General features: G+C 42.3%; 1 protein-coding gene across 1 annotated transcript in view; it reads left to right on the top strand.

The window, feature by feature from the left end:
- Window positions 1-17,521, top strand: part of OPA3 (outer mitochondrial membrane lipid metabolism regulator OPA3) — a 98,846-nt gene that overhangs the window by 78,521 nt on the left and 2,804 nt on the right. Inside the window, exon 2 of the mRNA XM_064293829.1 lies at window positions 15,049-16,939. The gene's annotated coding sequence lies outside the window, so the exon portion shown is untranslated. The remainder of the gene's footprint in view (window positions 1-15,048; window positions 16,940-17,521) is intronic.

Below are 17,521 nucleotides of genomic sequence, written 5' to 3'. Positions count from 1 at the left end.
CATACCTCAACTCCTGTTAGTGTCCTGGGGTCGCCCCAACAAAGCACCACAATCGGGTGGTTTAAAACAACAGGGATTTATCTGTCCTCTCAGTTCTAGAGGCCCGAAGTCCAAAATCAAAGTGTGGGCAGGCTCTTTGATGGGGAAGGTCCTTCCTCACCTCTTCCTAGTTTCTGGTGGTTCCTGGCAATCCTTGGCGTTCCTTGGCTTGTAGATCTCTAGCTCCAGTCTCTGCCTCCATTGTCATATGGCCATGTCCCTCTGTCTGTCTCTCCCTCTGTGTCTCTTCTCCTCTTTTATAAGGACACCACTCATATTGGGTTAGGACCCACCTCACTCCAGTATGACCTCATGTAAACTCAACTGGTAACACCTTCAAAGACCCTATTTCCAAACAAGATCACGTACACAGGTACCGGGGGTTAGGGCTTCAACATATCTTTTTGGGGGACACAACTCAACCCATAACACCCCCCCCAAAGTCTCCTCAGGCCTGTTTGGAATCCCTCCCCACTGTTCTTCCCCAGGCAACCACTGATCTGCTGTCTCTCACCGCTGGTCACAAATTCTAGGGTGCATGGCCCATAAGCACATTGCCATCAAGTCGATTCCAACTCATACTGACCATATAGGACAGAGTAGAACTGCCCTGTAGGATTTCCAAGGAGCACCTGGTGGTTTTGAACTGCTGACCTTTTGATTAGCAGCCGTAGCTCTTAACCACTACACCACCAGGGTTTCTGCATGGTGCATAACAGCTGGATAATCCCTCTGCAAAAACCCTTGTTTTCTCTTTGGCTTCCTGCCGTGGGTGCAGCCAGGGAGAGCAGGAGCTGTGGCTGAGGTGCCTGGCTGGCTGGCGAGGCGGGCGTCACTGCCGGTTGTGGGAAAGAGCAAGGCCAGCCTGTCCTGACTTCACAGGCCCCCACCCCGATTTCACGGTGGGGCCACTCACAGTCTTGTGTGTGGCGTCCCAGTCTTTTTTTTTTTTTTTAATTGAGGTAAAATTCACATAAAATTAGCCATTTTATTTGTTTAAAATTTTTTAACCATTTTAAAGTGGGCAATTCGGTGGCATGTAGTACAGTCACAATGCTGTGCAACCACCACCTCTGTCTAATTCCAGAACAATGTCATCACCCCAAAATAAAATCCCATTCCCATTGTCTTAGGCTGGGTTCTCTAGAGAAGCAAAGCCAATGAAGCATAGGGAGGGAGAGAAAGAGAGAGAGAGAGACTCATATCAAGGAAACGGCTCACGAAGTTGTAGAGGCTAGAAAGTCTCAAGTCCGTGGGCCAGGCTGGAGGCTTCCCCTGACTCACATAGCTGCGGGGGCTGGTGAATCCCAGGATCAGCAGGTAAGCTGCTAGTTCAAGGCCCAAGAACCAGAGGTCACGTGATGAGCCAGACGCAGGATCCAGAGTGAGCAAAAACCGGCGAGCTTTGCCAGAAAGTCCATATATATTGGATGCAGACCACACCCCCAAGAAAAATCCCTTTCAACTGATTGGCCGCTCGTAGCAGATCTCTTCATGGATTTGATTACATTATATCAGATCTCATTACAGAGGTGATTACGTTGTTACATTGCTGCCAGACTACATCATAACTGCCAGACTACTGAGAATCACGGCCCAGCCAAGTCGACACACAGCCTTAACCATCATACCCATTAAGAAGTCACTCCCCATTCTTTTCTCCGCTCAGCCGCTGGCAACCACTTATCTACAGGTTGTCTCTATGGATTTACCTGTTGTAGACACTTCGTATAAATGGAACCGTGCAATACGTGACTTTTTTGCGTCTGGCTTCTTTCACTCAGCATCATGTTTTTGAGGGCCCTCCATATTGTAGTGCATGTCAGAGCTTCATTCCTTTTTTTAAAATATATTTTACTGTGTTTTCGGTGAAATTTTACACAGCAGTTTAGTTCCCCATTCAGCAGTTCCTACACAAGATGATCAGTGATATTGGTTACATTCGTCACAAGATGTGAACATTCTTATTTCCATGCTGGTTGTTCCGTTTCCATTAATCTAGTTTCCCTGTTCCCTTACGTTCTCATCTTTGTTTTAAAGTAATTATTGACTGTTTGGTCTCATATAAGTGATTTTTTTAAGGAGCAAAGTACTTACAGGTGATATTATTTTTTGAGCCAATTTCTTATTTAGCTACAAGGTGACCTCACGGGTTTGTTTCAGTTCAAAGTTGGAAGACTATCTCAGGGAAATCAATAGTCTCAACAATCCAGTAGGTCTGGTTTTGTTTGTTTGTTTTTTAGAAATTTGAGGTTCTGTTCCACATTTTTCTTCTTTTCTATCAAGGTCCATCTATATTGTGGCTCTGATTAGAACAGAAGGTAGCGGTAGCCGGGCACCATCTAGTTCTTCTGGTCTCAGGGTAGATGAGGCCATGATTAGAATTTCATTCCTTATTAATGGTTGAATAATATTTCCATTGTATGGATGTACCACATTTTGCTCATTACTGGTTGGGTGAAGTTGAGCCAGTCACTGTACTTTTGTGCCTGAAAACAGAACCTCCCTCATAGGTATGATGAGAATGAATTCAGTTATTCAGGCAAAACACTTAGGAAGGTGCCTGTTGTTGTTGTGTGCCGTCGAGTTGATTCCAACTCGTAGTGACCCCATGTGACAGAGTAGAACCGCCTCATAGGGCTTTCTAGGCTGTAATCTTTACAGGACCAGATCACCAGGTCTTTCTCCCTTGGAGCAACTCAGAGGGTTTGAACCACCAAACTTTGGTTAGCAGCCGAGCACTTAACCATTGCACCACCAGGACTCCTGCTAGGAAGATGCCTCTAAAAACCAAAAAATTCATTGCTGTTCAGTCAATTCCGACTCATGGCACAGAGTAAATCCTCAGTAAATATTACATTTTGCCATCATTGGTGAAGACTGCCTCACCAGAAAGAGAAACTGTCTTGGGCCAACAGAAGCAAACAAAGAATATATTGAAAGGATAGCAGGTAGCTCACTGGAGGCCAAGGCTATAGTTAGGAACCTTGGAAAGTCTATAGTTTGGGGCATCAATGCCGTAACCAAAATCCATTGCTGTCAAGTTAATACCGACTTACAGCGACCCTATAAGACAGAGTAGAACTGCCCCGTAGGGTTTCAGCTGCTGCAGTCCAAAATTGATCGAACATGCAATCAAGATGCATTGATAATTACCGGTGATTGGAATGTGAAAGTTGGAAACAAAGAAGAAGGATCAGTAGTTGGAAAATATGGCCTTGGTGATAGAAACAATTCTGGAAATCGAATGATAGAATTTTGCAAGACCAACGACTTCTTCATTGCAAATACCTTCTTTCACCAACATAAACGGTGACTATACACATGGACTTCGCCAGATGGAACACACAGGAATCAAATTGACTACATCTTTGGAAAGAGGTGATGGAAAAGCTCAATATCATCAGTCAGAACAAGGCCAGGGGCTGACTATGGAACAGACCATCAATTGCTTATATGCAAGTTCAAGCTTAAACTGAAGAAAATCAGACCACGAGAGCCAACATATGACCTTGAGTATATCCCACCTGAATTTAGAGACCATCCGAAGAATAGATTTGATGCATTGAACACTAGTGACCGAAGACCAGATCAGTTGTGGAATGACATCAAGGACATGATACATGAAGAAAGCAAGAGGTCATTGCAAAGACAGGAAAGAAAGAAAAGACCAAGATGGATGTCAGAGGAGACTCTGAAACTTGCTCTCGAACATCGAGCAGCTAAAGCAAAAGGAAGAATCAATGAAGTAAAAGAACTGAACAGAAGATTTCAAAAGGCGGCTCGAGAAGACAAAGTAAAGTATTATAATGACATGTGCAAAGAGCTGGAGATGGAAAACCAAAAGGGAAGAACACACTTGGTGTTTCTCAAGCTGAAAGAACTGAAGAAAAAATTCAAGCCTTGAGTTGCAACAGTGAAGGATTCTACGGGGAAAATATTAAATGATGCAGGAAGAATCAAGAAAAGATGGAAGAAATACACAAGAGTCATTATACCAAAAAGAATTAGTCAATATTCAACCATTTCAAGAGATAGCATATGATCAGGAACCGATGGTACTGAAGGAAGAAGTCCAAGCTGCTTTGAAGGCATTGGCGAAAAACAAGGCTCCAGGAATCGATGGAATATCAATTGAAATGTTTCAACAAATGGATGTAGCGCTGGAGGTGCTCACTCGTCTATGCTAAGAAATATGGAAGACAGCTTCCTGGCCACCTGACTGGAAGAGATCCATATTTATGCCTATTCCCAAGAAAGGTGATCCATTTCCACAATTCCACCGAATGTGGAAATTGTAGAACAATATCATTAATATCACACGCAAGCAAAATTTTGCTGAAGATCATTCAAAAACTGCTGCAGCAGTGTATCGACAGGGAACTGCCAGAAATTCAGGCTGGTTTCAGAAGAGGACGTGGAACCAGGGATATCATTGCTGATGTCAGATGGATCCTGGCTGAAAGCAGAGAATACCAGAAGGATGTTTACCTGTGTTTTATTGACTACGCAAAGGCACTCGACTGTGTGGATCATAACAAATTGTGGATAACACTGCGAAGAATGGGAATTCCAGAACACTTAATTGTGCTTATGAGGAACCTTTACGTAGATCAACAGGCAGTTGTTCGGACAGAACAAGGGGATACCGATTGGTTTAAAGTCAGGAAAGGTGTGCGTCAGAGTCGTATTCTTTCATCATACCTATTCAATCTGTATGCTGAGCAAATAATCCGAGAAGCTGGACTATATGAAGAAGAACGGGGCATCAGGATTGGAGGAAGACTGATTAACAACCTGCGTTATGCAGATGACACAACCTTGCTTGCTGAAAGTGAAGAGGACTTGAAGCACTTACTGATGAAGATAAAAATCCTCACGACTGGACCAACAAGCAACATCGTGATAAACAGAGAAAAGATTGAAGTTGCCAAGGATTTCATTTTACTTGGATCCACAATCAACAGCCGTGAAGCAGCAGTCAAGAAATCAAAAGACGCATTGCATTTGGTAAATCTGCCACAAAGGACCTCTTTAAAGAGGTTGAAGAGCAAAGATGTCACCTTGAAGACTAAGGTGCACCTGACCCAAGCCATGGCATTTTCAATCGCATCATATGCATGTGAAAGCTGGACAATGAATAAGGAAGACCGAAGAAGAGTTGACGCCTTTGAATTGTGGTGTTGGCGAAGAATATGGAATATACCACGGACTGCCAAAAGAACGAACAAATCTGCCTTAGAAGAAGAACAACCAGAATGCTCCTTAGAAGCAAGGATGGTGAGACTGCATCTTACATACTTTGGACATGTTGTCAGGAGGGATCAGTCCCGGGAGAAGGACATCATGCTTGGCAGAGCACAGGGTCAGCGGAACAGAGGAAGACCCTCAGTGAGGTGGATTGACACAGTGGCTGCAACAATGAGCTCAAGCATAACAACAATTGTGAGGATGGTGGAAGACCAGGCAGCGTTTCGTTCTGTTGTGCATGGGGTCGCTGTGAGTTGGAACCGACTTGACGGCACCTAACAACAACAATGATCTTTTCAGAAGCAGACTGCCACACCTTTGGTCCTCAGAGCGGCTGGTGGGTTCAAACCACTGACCTTGTGATTAGCAGCCCGGCACTTAACCACTGCACTGCCAGGGCTCCTTTGCTGTAACCAAGGAGCTAAAAATGTGTAATTAATGATGCCAAAGGAACCCAAGTTTATTTCCTGCCCCTATAACAGAACCCTGGTCGCGCAGTGATTAAGAGCTCAGCTGCTAACCATAAAGGTCAGCAGCTGGAATCCACCAGCTGTTCCTTGGAAAGGCTATGGGGCAGTCCTACTCAGTCCGATAAGGTCACTAGGAGCTGAAATCAACTCGACAGCAACGGGTTTGGTTTTTTGTGGCTTTTAAAAGAGAGCCAGGCAGGTGAACAGGTGGGCAGGGCAGCCCTCCTCCACACACTGCCAAAGTTACATTCATGTCAACAATATATGAGAGTTTCCATTACTCTCTGTAACCTCTTAACCACTTGGTATCGTCTGTTATTTTTGATTACTGTAATCATTCTAGTGGGTGTGAAACACTAACTTATTGTGCTTTTAATTTGCATTTCTCTAATAGCTAATATGTTGAGAATCTTTTCATGTGCTTATTTACCATTTATATATCCTCTTTGGTGAAATGTCTATTTTGATGGAATGCCCAGGGTAATTGGGTAGTTTATTTTCTTATTGTTGAGCTTTAAAAGCTCTTTGTATATTCTGGATACAAATTCTTTATCAGAGATATGATTTGCAAATATTTTCTCCCAGACTGTGGCTTATCTTTTCACTTCTTTAAATTTCTTTTACTGTGGTGAAAATATACACAGCAAAACATCAGCCAATTCAACAATTTCTACATGTACAATTCAGTGACATTGATTACATTCTTTGAGCTGTGCAACCATTCTCGCTACCCTTTTCCAATCCTTCCGCCACCATTAACATAACCTCACTACCCCTAAGCAGTAACTCCCCTTCCCCCCGCCCTCCCACCCCAGCTAACCACTAATAGTCTTTGGTTTCTGTGTCTTTGCTTATTCCATATAAGTGAGATCATACAGTATTTGTCCTGTTGTGACTGACTTGTTTTGCTCAGCATGATGTTTTCAAGGTTCCTTCGTGTTGCGGCAAGCATCAGGCCTGCGTTGCTCTTTATGGCTGAGTAGGAGTGCATTGCATGTGTGTACCAGATTTTGTTTATCCATTCATCCGTTGATGGACGTTTCGGTTGTCTCTACCTTTCGGCAATTGTGAAAAGTGCTGCTATGGATGTTGGTGTACAGGTTTCTGTTTGCCATACATCATCTTCTAGCCCCCCAAATGCAGCATTCATATCTAAAAAATCAGGATAATTATTACATATCCACAAACCCATTACCACCCCTAATATTTAAAGTTAATTCCTTAATATGATCCATATTCCAGTTTACCTGATTGCCGCAAAAATGGCCTTCTACAGTTGGTTTGTTTGCAGTTTGGTTATGTCTCCATCTCTTCATGTAGAACAGTTTCCACCACATGTATAATCATTTTTTTCTCATGCAAATGAGTTGCTAAAAAAAGCAGATCAGCCCCCCTGTTGGTTGGGAAAGGAGGAACTTACTGAGCAGAGGAGACCACGGTCAGGCCAGAAGATCATGGAGAGGCCCTGGGTGGTTCAAATGGGTAACGTGTTCGGCTGCTAACCGAATGGTTGGCGGTACAAATCAATTTTCTCCTAATCTGTAGGGTGTCTTTTCACTTTCTTGATAAACTCCTTCAGTGACAAGCATTTCCTTTTTATGAGGTCCCACTTATCTATTTAGTCTTTTGATGCCTATGCTCTTGTCGTCATATCTGATAACCAGTTATTAAAAACTAGGTTCTGCAGCTATGCCCTTATATTTTCTTCTAAGAATTTTATGGTTCGAGTCTTCACATTTAGGTCTTTGATCCATTTTGAATTAGGTTTTGTGTATGGTGCGAGGCATGGATCCTGGCTCATTCCTCTGCGTGCAGAAATCCAGTTTTCCCAGCACCATTTATTGAAGAGGCTTTTCCTTTCACATGGAATGGACTTGGCACTTGTTGAAAATCAGCCAACCATAGATTCATGGATTTATGTCTGGACTCTCAATTCTATCCCATTATACCAGTACCAGGCTATTTTAATTACTGTGGCTTTATAATATCTTTTGAAATCAGGAAGTGTGAGTCCTCCGACATAATTATTCTTCTTTAAGATTGCTTTAGCTATTCAGCATCCATTGCCCTTCCATGTAAGTTTGAGGATTGGCTTTTTCATTTCCGCAAAGAAGGCTGTTGAAATTGTGATGGGGATTGCATTGAATTTATAGCTCGCTTTGGGTTGTATTAACATCTTTACTATATTAAGCCTTCCAATCCACCAACACAGAATGTCCTTCCACATTTCTTTAGTTCTTCTTTCATTTCTTTGAGTAATGTTTTTTAGTTTTCTGTGTACAAGTCTTTCACCTTCCTGGTTAAATTTATTCCTAGGTACTTTATTCTTTTGAAGCCCTGGTGGCGCAGTGGTTAAGAGTTCGGCTGCTAACCAAAAGGTCGGCAGTTCAAATCCACCAGCCGATCCTTGGAAACCCTATGGGGTAGTTCTGCTCTGCCCTGTAGAATTGCTATGAGTTGGAATCGACTTGATGGCAATGGGTTTTGGTTTTTTATTCTTTTAGACACTATCGTAAATGATAATGTTTCCTTAATGTCCTTTCTGCTTGCTCACTGATGATAAATAGAAACCTGACTGATTCTTGTGTGTTGACCTTGTACCCTGTCTTCTCACTTTTTCCAAACCCTCTGTTTTTAATGACCTCTTGCCTTCTTCATATGTGATGTCCTTGATGTCATTCTACAACTCGTCTGGTCTTTGGTCATTAGTGTTCAATGTGTCAAATTTATTCTTGAGATGGTCTCTAAATCCAGGTGGGATATACTTACAGCCATATTTTGGCCCTTGTGGACTTGTTCTAATTTTCTTCAGCATCAGCTTGAACTTGCACATGAGCAATTGATAGTCTGTTCCACAGTCGGCCCCTGGCCTTGTTCTGACTGATGATATTGAGCTTTTCCATCATCTCTTTACACAGATGTAGTCAATTTGATTCCTGTGTGTTCCATCTGGAGATGCCTACGTGTATAGTGGTCATTCATATTCATGAAAAAGGTGTTTGCAATGAAGAAGTCATTGGTCTTGCAAAATTCTATCATGTGATCTCTGGTATCATTTCTATCACTAAGGTCATATTTTCCAGCTACCGAGCCTTCTTCTTTGTTTCCAATTTTCCTTTTCCAATCACCAGTAATTATCAATGCATCCTGATTGCATGTTCAATCAATATCAGACTGCAGCAGCTGATAAAAATCTTCAGTTTCTTTATCTTTGGCCTTCATTAAAATAAGGAAGAAATGTGCTGTTATCATCTTTGAGTTCCCTCAGCACAAGTCATAGCCATGCCCCCCGAGTCCTGTACCCTGAATCCTCTTCGCCTTCTAACTGACCCTCAGTGACTTCTCAGAGAGTGTAGGGAGTGAGTTCAGGGTCCCTTTGTGGACATGCTCCCTCCACCCATGCCGAAGTCTGCGAGCATCATTAGGTCGCTGGGAGAAAAGATTTCTTAGTCTTGGCTAGTCTCTCTTTCAGGTGTTATTTCACAAGAAGGAGGTTAAATTGATTCTGGCAGAAAGCTAGAATGAGAACAAACAGTCATGACACCTTGAAATTAGCAGCCTCAGGCCTGTTTGACAAGGTGCCAAGGTCAAGTCTGGCTGCCTGTATTAGTTTTGTAGTGATGCTATAAGGAGGAGCTTCTGGGTGGGTTTGAAACCACCATCCTTTTTAGTTAGTAGTCAAGAAGCACTTCACTGGTTGTGCCACCCAGGGCCTCCTCCACAGGTATTAAAAAAAAAAATTCTTGGCTGTCGAGTCAATTCTGATTCATAGTAACCCTAGAGGACAGAGTAGAACTGCCCCATAGGGTTTCCAAGGAGTGGCTGGTGGATTTGAACTACTAACCATTTTGGGTAGCAGATGAATGCTTAACCACTGTGCCACCAGGGCTCCTCCACAGGTATAGAGTTTAGGATTCCAACTCATATTTTTGGGAGACAATTCAATCCATAACACTGCCCAAGGGCAAGGATGAGAAATAGCAGAGATGGGTGGCTTTAGAGAACAGATATTTATTTTCTCACAGTTCAGGAGGCTAGAAATTCAAGTTCAGGGTTTTACCTCTGGGAGAAGATTCCTGTCTTTGCCAACACTTCTGTAGCCCCAGCCTTCCGTGGTCCTCTGACAGTCCTCGCTTGGCATCTGCCTTCACCTTTGTGTGAGTGTCTCTGTGTCTAATCTCTTTTTATAACTCAGCAGTGATTCGGTTTAGGATACACCCTACACCGACGTGGCCTTATTAACATAGCAAAGAAAACCCTATCCCAAACAGGGCTGCATCCACAGGTATAAAAAACAAAACAAAACCATTTGCAGTTGCCATGGAGTCAATTCCAACTCATAGCAACCCTGACTGCGTCAGAGTAGAACTGTGCTCCGTAGGGCTTTCAATGGCTGTGATGGTTGGGAAGTAGATGGCCAGGTCTTTCTTCCGAGGAACCTCTGGGTGGGTTTGGCATTGCCAACCTTTTTTAGTTCGTAGTCAAGCACTTAACCGATTGTGCCACCCAGGGACTCCTCCACAGGTAGAGAGGTTAGGATTCCAACACGTATTTTGGGGAGACACAGTTCAGTCCAAGGGCAAGGAAGAGAAGACAGCCTGGTGGAATGGCATTGTACTGCAGCATTGATTCTCTTTAGTCTCACCAGTCGTTGCAAGTGAAACTCACCTGGAACAGACCTGGAAGGCTGCTGACAACTTGGAAGTCAGGCTCGTTTGAGTCAATGAAAACTTCTCATTGAAATATGCCTACAGCAAAATGTGGAAACCCTGGTGGCATAGTGGTTAAGTGCTACGGCTGCTAACCAAAAGGTCGGCAGTTCAAATCCACCAGGTGCTCCTTGGAAACCCTGTGGGGCAGTTCTACTCTGTCTGTGGGGTCACTATGAGTCAGAATTGACTCGATGCCAATGGGTTTTTTTTTTTTTTTGGTGAGAGCAAAATGTGGAGTCACCCAGATCAAGAAACAGAACCTAACCAGACCCCCAGAAACCCTGTTGTACCCCCCTTCCAGCCACTGTCCCCTCTTCCCCACCTGCCACCAAGGAAACCACCATCCTGACTTCTAACCCCGTGGATTAAGTTTGCCTGTTTGGGGACTTTACATAAATGGGACGTCACAGCGTGAACTCTTGTGTGTGGCTTCTCTGACTTAACATTACATATGGGAGACGTATCCAGGTTGTAGAAACCCTGGTGGCGTAGTGGTTAAGTGCTACGGCTGCTAACCAAGAGGTTGGCAGTTTGAATCCACCAGGCGCTCCTTGGAAACTCCATCGGGCAGTTCTACTCTGTCCTATAGGGTCGCTATGAGTCGGAATCGACTCGACAGCACTGGGTTTTGGTTTTTGGTTTATCCAGGTTGTTGTGTGTAGTTGCTGTTCACTTCTCATTGCTGTCAAGAGTTCCATTGTATGTATCTTTTGCCCATCGTATTGGGTTGTCTTGAACCTTTTATACGTTGAGCTGCTGTGAACATCCAGGTATATGTCTGGTACGTATGCACACGTTTCCATTGCATGTACCTTCGTGAGCAGAATTGCTGAGTCACAGGGTGTTTGCATACCGCCAGCCAGCTTCCAAAGAGTGTTGTCAGTCACTCTCCTCCAAAATGTGATTGCACCATATCCTTTGCGGCCCTTAGGATGTCTGGGTTTTTCTTTCAGCCGTTCAGATGTGTGTGTAGTGCTTTCTCTTTGTGGTTTTAATTTGTATCTTCCTGATGTGTAACAGAGTTCAGCATCTCTTCAGAAGTATGTTGACCATTCAGATGGCCTGTTTTTTTTTTGTTGTTGTTGTTGTTGATTTGTGACTTAGGAGAACCCATGTGTTACAGAGTAGAACTGCTCCATGGGGTTTTCTGGGCTGCAGTCTTTAAAGCAGCAGATTGCCAGACCTGTTTCTTCCTTGGTGCCACTGGGTAGGTTCAAACCGCCAACATTTTTTTAAATTATTTTATTTTATTGTTGTTGTTAAGAATATACACATCAAAATATACACCGATTCAAGTTTTTACATGTAGAACTCAGTGATATTGATCATTCTTTGAGTTGTGCACCATCCTCACCCTCCTTTAGCAAATTGTTCCTTTCTCACTAACATCAACTCCCTGCCCCCTAAGGTTCCTATCTAAACTTTCAAGTTGCAATTGTCAGTTTTGATCCCATATAAATAGTTCTAAAAAGAGCATAATGCTCAAGGCAGACATTTTTTTACTAAACTATTGTTTGGTTTTAAGAAAACTTCAGGAAATATTTTTGGTTTAAAGTTTAAAGATTTTCTCAGGGCAGTAGTTTTGGGGATTCATCCAGCCTTCATGGCTCCAGAAAGTCTGACATGCATGTGAATTTGAGATTCTGTTTTGCATTTCCCCCCTTTTGATCAGGATTTTCTATAGACTCTTTGATCAAAATCCAGCTGCCAATCTTTAGGTTAGCAGCCAAGTGCAAACCATTTGCACCACCCAGGGACTGTTGCTCTCTTTTGTGATTCGGGCCCTTCTCTGTTGGGTTATCTGTCTTTCTCTTATTGATTTGCAGAAGGTCTTTGCATATCCTGAATCTTCTTTGTCAACTGTATTCCATATGTCTTTCCCCAGTCTTTTTCACTGTCTTGAAGGTGTCTTTTGAGGAACAAAAATTCTTAATGTATTTGATATATCAAACTTTCCCTTTATGGTTAGTGCTTTTTATCTTTTCTTTCACAAATATTGCTGAACTCAAAATTATGAAGATAATTTCTTTTTTTCTAAAAGTGTTATTTTTATGCCTTTAATGTTTTGATCTACCATCTCTATGGAACTGATTTATATGTATCATGTGATGTAGGCATCAAGATTTATGTGTGTGGATGTTTCTGGATTCTCTATTTCCCATTGGCCTGTCTATTCATGTGTAAATACCACCCAGTTTTGATGTTAATAGCTTTATATCTGATAGTGGAAGTACTTCAGCTTTGTTTTTCTTTGGTATTGCTGTTCTTGGCCCTTTGTATTTTCATACACTTGTTTTTACTTCTTAAACATATTTTATTATTTTTTAGCGAAGTTTTAGATTTAAAGAAAAATTGTGCAGAAAGTGCAGAGTTCCCATAGCCTCCCTCTCCCCCCATCACAGTGCACAGTGCTCCTATCATTAACATCTAGCATTTGTGTGGTGTATTTGTTACAACTGATGAACCAATATTGATATATTTTTATGACCTAAAGCCCACAGTTTACATTAGGGTTCACTCCGTGTTGTACAGTCCTGTGGGTTTTGACAGATGCAGAATGTCAGGTGTCCACCATTGCAGTATCACACAGAACAGTTCCACTGCCCTTAAAATGCCCTAGGCTCCACCTGTTCATCCTTTGCCCCTGTGCAGCCCCTGGCAACCAGTGATCTTTTCACTGTCTATACTTTTGCTTTTTCCAACATGTCATCTAGTTGTAATCATATAGTATGTAGCTTTCTCAGACTGGCTCCTTACACTTAGCAATATGCATTTTGGGTTCTTCACGTATTTTCATGGCTTGAGAGCTCACTGATAACTTCAGTTATCAGTGAATAATACTGCATTGTATGGATGTACCACTGTTTTGTTTACCCATTCACCTACTGAAGGGCATCTTGCTTCCAGTTTTGGGGAATTATGAACAAAGCTGCTATCAACATTCATGTGCAGATTTTTATGTGGACACACATTTTCAACTCATTTGGGTGAATACCGGGGAGCGCCGTTGCTGTATCATGTGATAAACCTGAGTTTGGCCTTGTAATCCATGTACATTTTAAGTCAGTTAAGGGAACCTGCTTAGACTCGCATTGCTGTTGTATGAATCTGTGGATGAACTGATACTTTTACAATACAGTTGATTCCAATCCACTACGAACCCTTCATAGACTCTTCCCATAGAGATTACAAAAGTTGGCAACACACCCAGCCTCTTTTATGAATCAGTCTCACTTTGACACCCCAACGTGACAATGACTGCAAGAAGGGAAAATTATAGTCCAACTCTGTCATGAACCCAGGCACAAATATCCTAAACAAAATATTAGCAAATCAAATCCACCGATATATAGAAAGGAAAATACATCACACAAACAGGCTCCGCTTCAGAAATCCAAGTGTGGATTTAAAGAGAATTCATTTGTGTAATTCACCATATTTACAAGAAAAAAAGAAGAAAACTTACTATCATTTAGATAGGTGCAGAAAAATTGTTTGATGAAAACAGACACCCGTTCATGATAAAAACTCTCAGCAAACTAGGAATAGACAGGACTTCCTTAATTTGATAAAAACCTACTGCAATATCATACTTTCTTCTCTGGTATTGCAAAGCAGCCAAGGAATAAAGGGCAAAGGAACTGGAAAGGAAGGAAAAAAAATTCTTATTTACAGATGACTAGGTTGGTTGCGTAGTGGTTAAGAGCTACAGCTGCTAACCAAAAGGCTGGCAGTTCAAATCCACCAGGTGCTCCTTGGAAACCCTATGGGGTAGTTCTGCTCTGTTCTACAGGGTCACTGTGAGTCAGAATCAACTGGATGGCAATGGGTTTGTTGTGTTTGTTTTGTTTAGGTTGTATATGTAAGAAGCCCTGGTGGCACAATGGTTAAGGGGTTGGCTATTAACTGAAAGGTTGGTGGTTTGGTGGTTTAAACCCACCCAGTGGCTCTGTGGGATAAAGACCTGGTGATCTGCTTCTGGGAAAATCCCAGCCAAGAAAACCCTATGGGGCAGTTCTACTCTGTCACGTGGGGTTGCTGTGAGTCAAAATCAACTAGACAGCACCCAACAGCAACAAAATTATATATATACAATTAAAAGAATCTACAAACTACAGGAACTAATAAAAAATAAAAATTAACTTGGCAATGTCACTGGATACAAAGTCAATATAGAGAAATAATTCATTCCTATTATCAAACAAATGAAATTTTAAAATGATGCTATTCAAAATAGTATCCACAAATACCTAATACATGGGAACAAACTGAACTAGGTATATGCAAGACCTCGACTCTGAAAACTACAAAGCATAATTCAGATAAAATGTAAAAGACCAAAATAAAGAGAGAGAGCCATGTTTACAGATTAGAAGATTCAATATTGTAAAGATGTCCGATCTCTCCAAACAGATTTATAGATTCAAGTTAATCCCAGTTATAATTTCAAAAGCTTTTGTGTAAATTGATACACTGATTCTGAAATTGACCCAGATTGAGTTTGCCTCGTTCCCAGGTCAAGGTTAGAGTAGACCATCTGCCTGCTGTTTAATGATGGTTGTGATACCTTCTTTCAGGGAGAAGTGTGGATTCTGCCCAGGACCTGGGCACTGAGCTGCCTTGTTGAACCAGTCCCAGGGTTTTCACCTTGACCATGCCCATCGGGGCAGCCAGTAGGGCTCCTCACACCAGAGGCTGGGATGTTTTTACATACCTCTTCAACCCTTCGCATTCATCTAAGGGAAGCTTGTCCTGGCCTGCCCTGGAGTATGGACTTCCGCTTCCTGTCTTCCCAAATTGGACTGACCTTCTGGCAAGTCTTCTCGATCTAGGTCCTGCTGCTGTTTAAGTACCTGCCCCAAGGGTGCAGTGCCAAAGGAACCAAAGCTTATCTCCATTGCGTGGTGTCTGCTGAATCATTTAGATAAATTACAGACAGACAATAAAACAGTCTCTATTTTTTTTTTTTTATGAAAATAGTAAGGAGCCCTGGCGGCACAGTGGATAACCCCGCTGCTAACTGCAAGGTCAGTGGTTTGAACCCATAAGCCACTCCTCGGGAGAAAGATGTGGCAGTCAGCTTCTGTAAAGATTACAGCCTTGGAAAACCTATGAGGTAGCTCTATACTGCCCTGTAGGGTTGCTATGAGTCGTGATGGACTCGATAGCAGTGGGTTTGGTTTTGTTTTATGAAAATAGCAGAGGCTTGGGGAGCCTTGGAGAAGCTAGTTCATTCTAGACATGAGTCTGGAGAGATGTACAGGGGTCTTCAAAATTATGCTAATAATTTTAGCCTTTATTCCAAGGGCACTGTGAGCCATGGCCAGTTCTGAGCAGGAGGAAGGTCAGGGTCAGATTTTCACTTTAGATAGATCCCTCTGGCTGCTGTCAGGGGGCTGGATTGATGGGGGCAAGACTGGGGCAGAGAGACCAGGGAGGAGGCTGGGACAGCAGCTGGGTGGAAGAAGAGAGGCTGGACTGGGGCAGTGGCTGTAGGGGAGGAGAGGAACGAGTAGAGGGTCCCAGAAGAGACACTTCCTGGGAGCTGGCCCCCAGAGTTGGTCCTGCCTTGATTTTGGCATTGGCCAGGTACCCTGCTCCAAAGCCTCATGTTAGCATGACTAACATAACTGACCACACACTCAGCATTTGCAATCAATTCACTTATCAAAATGCAGATCCGATACAGATAAGTGGAGCCTCTAAACCTGCCTGTATGTTTGGAATGTTTTATAATAAAATTTGTTTCAAAGGAAGACTTAATGAAAATTATAAACATGGTTGCTAAAAAAAAATCGTAGAAGTTCTGAAAGGAAAATTAGTGACAGTGCCCAAAATATGGAGCAAAGAAGAGTGATGGATAAACAGGAAAGTCGAGACCCAAGGAGGGTCAGTACAGGACAGCCACCCTCTCACTGGGAAGTGTTCTAGAAGAGTACAGAGAGAAAAGGAAGAGGAGGAAATGCATAAGACAAGAAATATTCCTAGGACTAAAGAGGGGAACTGGGTTCTGACAGAAGAGTGGCAAGTATGGGAAATGAGAGAGACTCACTCAGTGCAATGTCAGTGCCAAAGAGATGAAGAAAAGCACCTCTCCCCACTCTGGGTAATGGAACTAGGCCTCCAAACTTTGGAGGGAATGTGATTTTGAACCTCTAATTCTGGGCCAAGAAACTATCATCTAGGTTATTGTGAAGGTGGAAAAATATATTTCAAACATGCAAGGATTCAAAACACTTACCTACCAAGCATCCTTTCTGAAAAAGGTACTTAAGGATAAACTTCAGAAAAACTGGAGTAGAATTCGACTAAGAGGAGGACATGGGTTTCCCACAGTGTGAAGGAGAACAGTTTGAAGATATCCTGGGAGGACAGCCCCACCTCAGCCTAGAGAGCAGGCACTGTATCCACAGTCAACTATTTTATAAAAAGAACAGGAGCAAGATGCTGGATGATCTTGGTTACATGGTAAGTTAAGCATTTGTGGGTCACATCTCGCAGTTTGAGAAACACCACTCGGGGAAAACTGAAAGCTTCATACAGTAAAGTCAAGGTCTAAAGATGAGAAAACTAAAATGTGCCACAAAGTGAAACAACTGGTGAATGTTTAGAGCTGCCAATTAATGGTAATGCTTCAAATAGCACTGACTTAGTGAAATAAAATTACATCTTCATTATGGATCCCTGGTGATTAGTGTTTACATAATCGTAATATTAAACATGCTCTATATTTTTATTTTTAGACTCAGCTTATGGAAGAAATACTGAAAACTTATAACCTAAGACACCTTGATGTGGTAAAAATAATAATATAGCAGATGGACCATAGGCGGTGAAGTGCAGGAAGAGAGTGGAGGGCAGTTAATATATTTGCAGGTACAGGTGTGGAAGTTGAGGCAATAGGCATGTTATTTAAAATGTTTACAGTAAAAAATAAAGATAAAAATCTTTTGTAAAAGTTGGGAAGGTGGAGGGAAAGAAATAGAGTATTCCATATATTTCATCGTGGAGGTGGCAGTGGAAAATCAAGTCACAATGTTTTGTCATTGT

This window comes from Loxodonta africana, chromosome 11 (assembly GCF_030014295.1).
Source record: "Loxodonta africana isolate mLoxAfr1 chromosome 11, mLoxAfr1.hap2, whole genome shotgun sequence".
In the NCBI taxonomy this organism is placed as follows: Eukaryota; Metazoa; Chordata; class Mammalia; order Proboscidea; family Elephantidae; genus Loxodonta; species Loxodonta africana.
This window is presented reverse-complemented; position numbering and strand designations above follow the sequence as displayed.